Below are 12,716 nucleotides of genomic sequence, written 5' to 3'. Positions count from 1 at the left end.
TCCCATCTGCTATTTATTTTTAATCTCGTTTTGCTCCAAGCCTGAACTTCATGACCAAACTGAGTATGAAATTTTGAGCCTGGCTAATAATTTTTTAAAATAGAATTGCCAGTTGTTCCTCATTATAATTGTTATTTTAAAATTACTACCTCAATTTCAAAATATTTGGCCGGGGAGGGGTCCCAATTGGGCTGAAAATTGAAAAATTATAAATTAGTCTCTGCCATCAAATCTCTTATGCTTTAGTTTGGGAAATGATACATAAAACTGAAAAATTTTAAACGGGGGTGATCAGTGGAGAATTAATTCTCCAGAATTCTGCATGTCTGTGTGAAGGAGGTTGTAGTGAACTCTAGCAGTGTCTACAAAAACATTCATAGTAGAAACTAGCCCACACCAGTTTAGGGTGCGCACGTAGTCAGGGGTAGGGTTTCCAGGGTTTAAAGAGTGTTAGGCCGGGGACAGAGTGAAAAACAGAGCAGCAGGACGGTGAGGGTAATGGGAGGTTCAGGGTGAGAGACAGCAACATTTTAGGGAAAATGACTTTTAGGAATCTTTGGGTATGGCACACCGTGTCATTTTGGCTGCTAGATTAGCTCCCTCAGGGAAATCTGCAGTAAGGATTTTCATAATCCCTCATGGTTTGTAGTCACATTTATGCTCTGTTTTGTTTTGAGTTGATCTGTGGATAGTGATCAGGGCTGCAGGGCCTCCCTGTTATATCAGGGTTACAGCAGAATCTAGAATTCTAAGATCCGTAACAGTAGAAACCTGTAGTGGATTTACCACGAAGCTAATGAAGCTTAGGTTTCAGAACCCCTCACTTGCAAGACCTCCTCCCTGGCCCTGAATCTAACTGTGTGTATGTAATTTAATGTTCTTTTCCTAAAGAGGACCCCCCAAATAAAGGTTTAAGTCGCCTTGAAGTTTGGCTCTTCCCTTAGTGAATACCAAGTCTCTTCAGTTCTCCTCTGTACCCTCAGAATCTCCCACAGTGCCTGGAATATAATAGACACACAATTATGTTTGCTGAGTGACTGGGTGACCAAATCAATGAACAAACAAAGGTAATAGTGATTTAAACACTTCAGGAAAGCATGGGAGGCCATAATGAACTAGAGGCCATGATTTATTACCTACTGATTTAGATAGACAGTAAAAGCCATTGAAGTTCGAAAGAGAGAGTGATCATTCCAGGTGTGATGAAATGGAAAGACATTTACAAGCCAATGGTAGACTCATCGAATTTAATGACAACACGATGAGCCACAGCAGCTGGCAAAATCGCTGACTCAGAGCTTGGATTCTGAGCTTGAGCTCCAACTCCATTGCTTACCAGATGGAAACCACCCAGCTACTCTCTCCAAAATGAGGGCAGACATGGCACCGTCAGCACAGGACACTGCTGAGGATTAGAGAGATGCCACCTGCAGAGCATGCAATGTGGAGCCAAGCACATTGTAGGTACCAGTAAACGGTTAGCTAATATTATTAGTGACTGGTATCTCTGTGCCACATACTGTGCTAAATGCTTTCCAAGCCTTAAAAAGAAAAGTGTCCATAAGTAATGGAGAAAAGTCAACATTTATTGAGCATCACTGTAATTCATCAGTGTTCAAGGTACTTCACTATGTTCCCCATTTAATAGTCACTGCAACTCAGTAAGTTTGGTGTTGTTATTATTTCAGTTTTCTAAGTGTAAACTCGAACTGAGAGAGTTACATGCAAAGATATTAAGTGAGCGAGCAGAGATGGATCACAGACTATCAGATGTCAACACCAATATTTCTATTGATTGGCTTGCTTTGATTCCATCTTGTTGGCTAAGAGCTCAGGTTTGGGGGTAGGCATAAGAGTTCAAATCTTGAGTCAGCCCTTCTTTGACCTCTGCAATGTATTTGAGTTGCAGTTGCAGTATCTGCAGAACAGCGAAGACAACAGTACTTACAGGGCCACAGAGAGAATTAAATTAGATGACACAAGTGAACTACTTGACTCAGTGTCTATTACATGATACATGTTCAGTGCATCTTCAGGTTACTATTGGCCAAAATTACAAACAAGTAGAAAGTTCTATATTGACTCACCTTCAAACCCCAACTTAATGAGTGTGATGTCTTCAAGGAGTGCCCTAAGAAAAATTTATATATTTCAAATTCAAATTATGCCCACCCAATTAACTGAAAATGTCTGCTTCCGTCACACATTAGCATGATTTACTGAGAACATTCTCATGGAGAAATTGGGAAAAGTAAGAGAAGTGAATCTGAGGAGAGAAGTGAATCTCACGGAGGTTGGAGGGAGATGCAATTCCTGTGCCACAGAGTCACGTGACCTTAGATCTTTGAGGAGAAAATTGTGGTTTTGGCATAGGCGGTTCAGGATCATGTAGAGGACAGAAAGCTCCCTGGAATAGCAACAGTGACCTCTAAGATGGCAGCCAAATCTTTAGTTTTAAAAGTTATTAATCTTTACATGAAATTCCTTGTCAGTAGCAGGAGGAATATTAGTATTATTTAATTTCATTCAAATTACACTACAAAAAAACAATTAAGGTGAATAATTATGAAAGTGAGGTCAACTCAATTTTCCATAATAATGTTTTTTTGTTCCCAGGCTCATTATTGCTAATTCCTTTCATAATCTTTGCCATCTAACCTCATTTGTTTCATTTATAAGTGGCAAGAAACGCACATCACAAAACAGCAATGAAATCAAGACAGCAGCATGTCACTTTGGTGATCTCTGGAGAAAGTAATTATTGTCTCTAGTTAACCTTTTAGGGAAAAACTTGTCTGCATATTCCCAATGTAGGTATTATATTTGTCAAAGTAAAATTTTCCTTTTTTGATTTTTTTTAGTCAAGCAGCCTAGCTGGAGAGGGTAGAGGCTTCCCTAAACCTGAGGCTTTATTCTGATGTTCTGAATACTTATAAACTAAATGAAAAAGCACTCAAGTAGGTTTTAAATGGGCTTTTAGTGGAACACAAAACACATACACACACTCGTTTTTAAACTTTCAAAATCATCTTGCTTATGCAGCTTCAAAAAAAAAGGATTTTTCATGTTCATTACCAGGGCCCTCATATTTGAGATCCTCAGAATTTAATTTGATGCCATGCCTGCACTTTAAACCTGTACTGTTTGGGTTTATGAAGATTCTCGAAAATGTAACTAACAAAGGCATGCCCTGCTTTAAAAGCATTGTGTCTTAGACACAGCAATTTTACTTCCAGAAACTTACCACAAAGCAGGATGGGTGAACTTTTGGATGATTGACAACCCTGCCCTTCAGGTGCTTAAATACTTTGATTATCACCTTTTTGCTGATCACTAAAGAAACACTCAAGAACACTCAAAGAAACACTCAGGAACATTCAAACATCGCTCTGTTCCCTTAGACCCTACAAATAGGTATGTATTAATTTAGCAAATACACAAATACATAGTGGCTCATGCCTGTAATCCCAGCACTTTGGGAGGCTGAGGTAGAAGAACTGCTTGAGCCTGGGAGTCCCAGACCAGCCTGCACAACATAACGAGACCTTGTCTCTACAAAAAATATAAAAAATCAGCCAGGTATGGTGGGGTATACCTGTAGTCCTAGCTACTTGGGAGGCTGATGTGGGAGGATCACCTGAGCCCAGGAGGTTGAGGCTGCAGTGACCTATGATTGCACCATTGCACTCCAGCCTGGGGAACAGAGTGAGACCCTGTCTCAAAAAACAAACAAACAAAAACAGCATCAACAAAATAAATTTAAAAAAATACACAAACCAAGAAGGGTATGATTCACAATTGTAGTAAGTGCTTTCAAGGCCATGGACAGGATGAAGGAACAGAGATCAATGGAGGACTCTAGAGGACAGTCAGCTCCCTGCACATATTCCCTTGTCACACCCATGGCGCCCAAGTGGCACCCTGCTGGACAGTTCCCTTGCGCTTCGAGAGCTTCCTACCCCTAGCACCTGCATCTCTCTGCCATAGAGCCTTCTGTAATGCAGCGAGATTCACGCTCAATCTGTACGAGCAGAGGCTGGAAATGCTAAATAATAAGCCCCTCCAGGAGTGCCCCTCCACATGCAGAGGACGGGAATTGGTGGAAAACCATCACGGCTTCCCAGCCCCTTATAGCACAACTCGGAGGAGGTTTCACACTGTCTCCCAGAAACTCCCTGCAGAATTGAGTTCCAGTTGTCTGCAGTGATCAATTTCTCATCAATATCACCTTGACTTAACTCTCCTTCCTTCTCTATTCCTCTGATTCCTGGGATCACCTTCTAAATAAACTACTCAAGTCTGCCTCTGGGAAATTATGTGAGAAAGTCCAATTTAACCTGGTTCATAAATGAAGAGAAGGAGCCCACCCTTGAGCATCTGGGGAGAAGTATTTCATGGAAGAGGAAGTAACGTCATGGCCAAAGGCCTTGAGGTGGGAAGCAGCTGTCATTACACTGCAGAGTTGGAAAGGAGACCAACGTGGTGGAAGCCCAGGGTTCCAGGAAAGCCGGGAAGGCACTGGAGGCCTGAGACCAAGGTGGGACCAGATCGTGGGAACCTGGTAGGCCATGGTATGGACTTAAGGTTGTGTTCTAAATGTACCTCCACCTTACAAATGAAGAAACTGAAGAAGAGAGAGGCTATAAAACAAGGGCAGGTGGCTAGCGGGTATGAGTTAGAATCTAAAAATGATGTGTATTAGTCAGGGTTCTCTAAAAGGACAGGACTAATAGGACAGCTGTACATATAAAAGGGAGCGTGTTAGGGAATATTGACTCACACAATCACAACGTCAAGTCCCACAATAGGCTGCCTGCAAGCAGAGGAGCCAGGAAGCCAGTCCAAGTCCCAAAACCTCCAAAGTAGTGAAGCTGACAGTACAGCCTTCAATCTGTGGCCAAAGGCCTGAGAGTGCCTGGCAAACCAGTGGTGTAGATCTGAGAGTCCAAAAGCTGAAGAACTTGGAGTCTGATGTCGAGGGCAGGAAGCATCCAGCATAAGAGGAAGATGGAGGTCAGAAGCCTCAGCCAGTCTAGTCCTTCCATGTTCCTCTGCCTGCTTTTATCCTAGCCATGCTGGCAGCTGATTAGATGGTGCCCACCCAGATTGAGGGTGGGTCTGCCTCTCCCAGTCCACTGACTCAAATGTTAATCTCCTTTGGCAACACCTTCACAGACACACCCAGGAACAATACTTTGCATCCTTCAATCCAATCAAGCTGACACTCAATATTAATCATCGCACAGGTCAATGTGAATACTGATCCCACCTTTTTAGCCACTCTTCTATTAAACCAGATCTAAAATAGCTTAAACCTGTATTTCCCCTCCTGATTTACACCAGGCTGGCTACTCATTCCCTTTTCACACCTTCCTGCCAAAGGTCTTGTTTCTGTCCTACTACCAATATGACAGATTGTCCTACTAACAATATGACAGATAATGAACTCCGTTCCTTACATCAGCTGGAAGAGCTGAGCACCGGCATTCCTAGCCAATCTCTGGCACATCCTTTTGCAAACATCAAGATATATGGCCTTCGTAAATTTTCTGAGACATATTAATGTTCACCTCCATAATGCCTTAATTGTACAGAAACCATTAGACAATAATGTTAAGGTGACAAAGGGACCCATGCAAATGGTAAAGAAAGAGAGCAAGACGCCTAAATTAAAAGGGGTGAAGGGTCCAGGACAGTCTTTCATGGGGGAAAAGATTCATGGAGATTTGCTGTCTTAACAAGAATGGACTACCTCATAAATTATCTCAATATGATGCCAGTAAGTCAAGGGGAACTTTTGTAAAGTAGGAATTTACAAAAGGTTAAATTAAAATGAAGACTGAACAATTATTTTTGTCCTCCTGCCTAGCAGGGCTTCTGCTAATGTTTGTGTACAGAAGTGATAACGGCAGGATACTTCAAAGCCTTTTCAGGGAAAATCATATCGTTGGTGATAAAGGATTTGATTTTGTAAAAAGCTTACATTGTAAGTGATATTGAAAATAAAAAGACAAGATTGCATGAGCTAAGTGCTTTATTTTTGTTAGTGTTCATGGGGTTCCATGGATCCTCATTGTGCCCATAATTGGGGTTTTAAAAATGAGAATAAAGGAGAATATATTTTCCTTTGTCTGTGAAGATGGCATTCCTGACCCACCAGTGCAGGGCCACACACTTTGAATTTTGTTTCTGGGGAAGAAGACATATTTGCTTCAAGGGCTCCTGATTCTCTTGGCAAGGCCAGAGCATTTGATCAGGGACCACTTTGAGAGTAACATATTGAGTTTGCCCTCATGTTTTCCTTGATCCAGTCCCCTTGGGTACTTTGGTTAACTTCACAGAGAGAAAGAAGTAGAATAAAGTGGGAAAAAATAACAATTTCCAGCTGATTAAAATGGAAGCATCATATGAACAGAGGGCATACATCCTACGATTTCTTATCCTCAATGCCTGGCCCTGGACCTGTCATTTATAGGAAGTGCATTTGTTGCAAATAACCCAAAAGCCCAATGTAACTCAAAATATAGAAATAATTTTCTTATACAACTAGAAATCTAGAGGTACGGTCATGTCTAGAGTCATTAATTTCCTCAGCAACATTATCCAAGAACCCATGCTATTTCAACATTTATCTCATGTAGAGTAGGTCTACGAGTTAGCTCCCTTTGAGGACCCCTAACTGTATTTTTTTTTTAAGAGCAAGAATAACCTTCCTGGAAGCTTTCTGGTGACTTCATATTTTCATTGCCTCAAATTCTACTTATGTTTATGCCTTAAACAAATCAACAGCAAAGGAAATGGCACTAAGAGGATTGGCTTAGATAGTCAAGACTTGCCCTTGGGTTTGGAAATGGAGCAGCCTTCTCTCAAATACAGCCACTTCAAGGGGGGATAGTTGAACAAAGTCAATGGTTCTGATTTAAAAAAAAAGATAAAAAAAGGAATGGAAGGTGGGAGTAGATATTGGCAATCAACAGCCTCCACTAAAATAACAAATTTCGGTAAATGTTTATTGAAGAAAACATTGAATGAAACAAACGAGTCTGTCTGGTGTCATTCATTATTTTCTTCCTCGGGGATGTTGATTTTGGTTTGTTTCTAGTGAGTGTCTGTTGTTTTTTGCCTTTCCAGCTTTACTCCTCCTTCTTCTCATAATAACATTCCTATTTCTCCTTAAAAACCCCAAAGACTCCATCATCAATCCATGTGGATTGGTTGGTGCTAACCTCCTCCCAGATACATGAGACACATATTCAAAATCTGACCCATTAGTATCTTCCATTCCTCTTGCCACAGCAACTGATTCACCTGAAAGATTAATCTAATGAGAGTTAATTCAGAGGAGCTATGGGAAAGGTTGATATCTCTTCCCAATAGAATTAGAAGGTGTTTGGAGCTACAATACTGTAATCCTGGACAGTTTTTGTTTATACTGGGGAGAAAGGGAGAGCATGAAAATGAATCCAACATTGAGAAAGGAAAAACCAGGAAATGGAGCGAGACTAAATCTTGAAGACACTGTTTAGACTCTAGGTCCAAGCATGCCTGAATGAACGAAGAATGTGCTTAATTCTGAACTTTTTTTTTCGAGACAGAGTCTCACTCTGTCACCCAGGCTGGAGTGCAGTAGCATAATTTTGGCTCACTGCAACCTCTGCCACCTGGGTTCAAGCAATTCTCCTGTCTCAGCCTTCTGAGTAGCTGGGATTACAGGCACCTGCCACCAAGCCGGGCTAATTTTTGTATTTTTAGCAGAGACGGGGTTTCACCATCTTGGCCAGGCTGGTCTTGAACTCCTGACCTCATGATCACCTGCCTTGGCCTCCCAAAGTGCTGGGATTATAGGTTTGAGCCACTGTGCCCAGCCCAATTCCGAACCTTTAGACAAATAATTCAGTACATTCTTTGTTTTCCCTTAAGTCAGTTTAAATTGAGTTTCTATCACTTGCAACCAAGAGAGTCCTACCTAATTCATATTTTTTATCCCTACTGTGCTGTCAGTTTTCTAAAAATTGAGGCTCTGACATATTCATCTCACCATTTCCATAGCCCCCAGTACCTAGCAAATTTTTTTCCAACCTTTTTGTCATATGAGAATTTTTGAATATAAAAAATAGTAAGACTTTTTCACAATAGTGCTTATGCTTTTGAGTATCTCTTGAGTGAGAAAATGTATAACAGAGAGCTACTCTGAAACTAGGGGTACTTTTGTTAAATGAATTTCTATTTTGTGACTCACAAAGGCCTCCACCTACATTTTAAAACAGTCATATATAATGTGCAAACACATTACCTATTTAGCCTAAACAAATTTTGATTTGCATGTTGATTTGTGGTTTCTCAATTTAATAACTGCACAAGGAGAGCCACAGACCACAGTCTGGAATACCAGAAGAAAGTGAGTGGTAAATGAATATTTGTAGAATGCTATAGAATAAATGAATCAATGGCTGACCCCTTGAAATACACTTTTCAAATGACTAGCTCATGTGAGAAGCATTATCCAAAGAGGATGTCAAAAGCTCAAGGTCCATAGATGATTGTTCTAGGAAATTCTGAAGTTGAATACTTGTAGGTAGGGTGTGTACTCTCAACTTCATCATAATTCCTACCAGTTTCTGGTGTCTCCAGTGGCATAAAGCACCCATTTAAATCTCCTGCCATCCTTGTAGGCATTTGGATTTGTGAGTCCCTGGTGTGGAAGATGTTTGTAGTTGCCTACTTATTATCCATTTTCACCTTCTCATCTAACTTAAAAGAGCAATGTGGGGTCCAGGAACAGTGGCTCATGCCTGCAATCCCAGCATTTTGGGAGGCTGAGGCAGGAGGATCACTTGAGCTCAGGAGTTTGAGACCAGCCTGGGCAACATAGTGAGACCTCGTCTCTACAAAACACCAAAAAATTAGCTGAGTGTGGTGGTGCATGCCTGTGGTCCCAGCTACTCTGGAGGCTGAGGTGAGAGGGTTCCTTGAGTCCAAGAGTTTGAGGCTACAGTGAGCCATGATCATGCCACTGTGCTTCAGCCTGGGCAACAAAGAAAGACCCGGTCTCAAAACAATAACAAAAACAAAAACAAAAACAAAACAATGAACAATGTACAAAAGAACAATGTGGAAATCCAAAAACATCAGTTCCCCAGGCTCCAGTATAGCTAGTTCCAGCCATGTGAGTTAAGACTTGTTCATGGGAAGTTAATATAAGTAATAAGACCATAGGTGCTGAGGACAGGGCCTCTGTAAAATACCGCTAAGGTGGTGTTTGACAATTCCTACCATTTGTTTTGAGAAAAATGCGCCTGATAACAGGTATTCCACAGTAGCAAGATCTCCCACAGAGACATCAAGATAAGGGTGGAGCACATTCACTTTGTAAAAATTGCCCATCCACTCCCTCTTTTCTGTGTTATTCTTCAGAGTTTACTTACAGTGGATGTTCCCTCTCTTCCCCCTCCACTCTTTGCCCCTTCCACTGCATAACACCTATGAAATCTGTACCCAAGTCACTTCCCTGATTGGTCCTAGCACCTTGGCACAGTGCTTGGCTCAACTTTGCTCCTATCAGAGTGAAGCTCAGGACCTTTGCTCAGAGAAGTGACTCTTTCTCCCTTCCTGGATGTGAATAATGAAATATACAGTCTAGTTCCTAAGGCATCCTTGAAGGAACCCAGTCTCAGGATAAAGCCATCCTAGGAAGGAGGGCAGAACAAAGGTCATCTCAAAGAAATGAAACTGGAGTTCTGAATTAGCTCTGTTTGAAAACTGTTCACCTCTATTTTTTTAACTCTATAAGTCAGTAAATTCCCTTTCTGATTAAACCAAAGGTCAGCAAACTACAGCCTGTGGGTAAAATTCAGCCCACTGTATTTTTTATGGCCCTCAAGCTAACGGTGGTTTTTATAGGTGAATGTTCGCAATTGATTTGATGATAGAGAATACTAACTGAGCTTCAATTAAGAAAAATTATTTATCTCTCTCAAAATAAGAATTTTTTTTTAGAGATGAGCTCTCATTATATTGCTTGGGATGGAATGCAATGGCTATTCATAGGTGCAATTATAGCACACTACAGCCTCTAACTCCTGGCCTCAGTCAGTCCTCCTGCCTCAGCCTCCTGAGTAGCTGGGATTACAGGACCTTGCCACCATGCCTGGTTTTCTCAAAATTAAGAATTCTATTTTTTTTTCTCGTTAGTAGACCTGTATTACAAAAACTTGAACTCGATTATTATATTTTGAATTTTGTCATTGAAAAATGTATGAAAATTTGTTTTCTTTCTTGTTGCATAAGTGCCCACTTAGTATTCTCTATTTTCCCTCTTGGCTCTTGAGGCTTAAAATATGTATTCTCTGTCCCTTTACTGAAACAGTTTGTGCACTGCTATGTTAAGCTATTATATTTCACTTATCTGCAGTATGCCAATAAAATTGTGGTAAGTAGTACACTATTGTTTTAAGGGAAGAAATGAAATGTGACCACTTTTGCTTAAGTTTCTGCCATATGAAAACTCAACCATACTCATTGAATCAACTGCCTGAAAGGGCCTCCCCTCCAGCCATCACCACCCACTCCAGCTTTCCCTGTCCTTCAACAAGTAAATACTGTCCTCTTAGATGTGGTTTTTCTGTCCTTTGAATCTTTGATGGTATGCTTCCCTGTCATATTCTATAATCCTATTACAAAACAATAAAAATTTGGCCTGGAGTGGTGGCTCATGCCTGTAATCCCAGTACTTTGGGAGGCTGAGGCAGGCAGATCACCTGAGCTCAGGAGTTGGAGACAAGCCTGGGTAACATAACAAAACCCCATCTCTACCCAAAATACAAAAAAAATTTAGCCGGGCATAGTGGTGTGAGCCTGTAGTCCCAGCTACTTGGAAGGCTGAGGTGAGAGGATCGCTTGAGCCCAGGAGGTCAAGGCTGCAGTGAGCTGAGATTGTTCCACTGCACTCCAGCCTGGGTGACAGAGGAAGATCCTGTCTCAAAAACAAACAAACAAACAAACAAACAAACAAACAAAACATGGAATGATTTATGCACTATAAAACAATTATTTTATGGTTCTTAAGAGTTTTTACTTCTTTTCTATATCTAAGCATATCCAGTAATAGTGAGGCATTTATGACTTATATTTTTGTTGAAATTAAATGGAACTAATATATTTTTTTTTCTCAGAAGATAGCACTTTTTTTTTTCCTCAGAGGAAAGTACGAAGAGTCAGATGGTGTAGGTGACAATCTGAACAGTGTTGATTCTCCCTTTTCTGTAAAAAACCCAACATCTTCCCTCGATAATGACTGCCATCCAGTTTTACTCCTTGTGACTGGGTGCAGCCAACCAGACCACCAGCTTCCTGGGTGGTCTTTATGGCCCAAATCTGTCCATTTATACCTCACTGAGCACAGTGATTGGTTCAAAGGTAAGCACCTGATGCAGTCAGAGCCAATCAGATCCAATCTCAGGATTACCTGGAGTTTCCTGGAGGGAGATGCTTTCTTTTCCATTTGACTTGAATTGAGGATCATGTGTGCTGCTGGAAAGATAGTCTGCCTGAGAAGAACTCAACACAGAGGAAATCAGAGCAGAGAGGTGGAAAGAGAGAAATCAAGCACTGGTAACATCGTTTAAAGAAATAGATTCAATCATGCCTGAAGCTAGAGCTATTAGACTGGACTGTTCAATTACATGAACCAGTAAATTCTTTTTCTGCTGGAGCCAGCTTAAGCTGGGGTTTCTGTCACTTACAGTGGAAATATACAACCACTATGTGATGCTGTGGCTGTCTTAAGTTGGGTTCTCCCAAAAACAAGCCCTAAGACAAAGATCTGAGTGCAAGTCATTTATTTGGGAGCTGCTCCCAGGAAGTGCTGGTAGTGGGACAAGGAATTAAGACAGGGAGGGAAAGACACCTGAAAGGGTGCCTGATCAAGCATGCAGACACTGAGAACAGCTGAGGAGCTGAGAGACACAGGCTAGAGCACACGCCTCAGAAGTATTATTCTCCTTCTTTGCTCCAGGAGCAAGGAAGCTGGGGTATTTAACCTCCAATTCACATTCATCATTGGTCCAGAGACTGTTTCTAGGGGCCTTAATGGCTCAGCATTTCTAGCCTGCCCCTGGCATGAGAAGGCACACAGAAGGAGAGTTACACGGGGAGAGAATTCAGACGCATGTACTGCAAGGCAGACTGGGAAGTAAGCAAGGCACTCATGGAATCAAGCAATTGACTGAATATTTCTGAGCTTCACTTGCTTCACTTGTAAAATGGGGGGACATTCACATCTGTGATGCTTATTTTACAGAATCATTGCAAGAATCAACTGAGACTGAGTGTGTAAAAGGACTTCTATAATATGCAAAGCGCTTCTATAATATACAAGGACGCAGTATTATTATTGTATTGTGTTATTTTCTTTTACTTATCTAATGCAAAGAAGAAAGAATAGGCTCAGATGACATAAACAAAGCCTAACTCGTATACATACAATGTGTCCTTTATGCATTAAAGATCCCCAGCAAAGTGGCCCAGGAGTCACAGAGACCCCCAACTTCTTGCTGTCACCACTTGGATTTCACACCTGTAGTGGCCATATGTTGTTCTGTCCTGTCGGGCATCGGTTGCTCCTCCTAGGACAGTACCTTGATTTCCCTTTGGAAACCACCCTCTTCCACTGCCATCCCTGTGAGCAAGGTGGGTTGACCCCAACTCCTGCCTCTGGA

At 41.4% G+C, this 12,716-nt stretch overlaps 1 long non-coding RNA gene across 1 annotated transcript in view; it reads right to left on the bottom strand.

Moving 5' to 3' along the window:
- Positions 1-825: 825 nt before the first annotated feature.
- Positions 826-12,716, bottom strand: part of LOC134757804 (uncharacterized) — a 52,538-nt gene continuing 40,647 nt past the window's right edge. The window contains exon 3 of the long non-coding RNA XR_010132297.1: positions 826-998. This is a non-coding gene — a long non-coding RNA (uncharacterized lncRNA). The remainder of the gene's footprint in view (positions 999-12,716) is intronic.

Source organism: Gorilla gorilla, chromosome 21 (genome assembly GCF_029281585.2).
Source record: "Gorilla gorilla gorilla isolate KB3781 chromosome 21, NHGRI_mGorGor1-v2.1_pri, whole genome shotgun sequence".
NCBI classification, from domain to species: Eukaryota; Metazoa; Chordata; class Mammalia; order Primates; family Hominidae; genus Gorilla; species Gorilla gorilla.
This window is presented reverse-complemented; position numbering and strand designations above follow the sequence as displayed.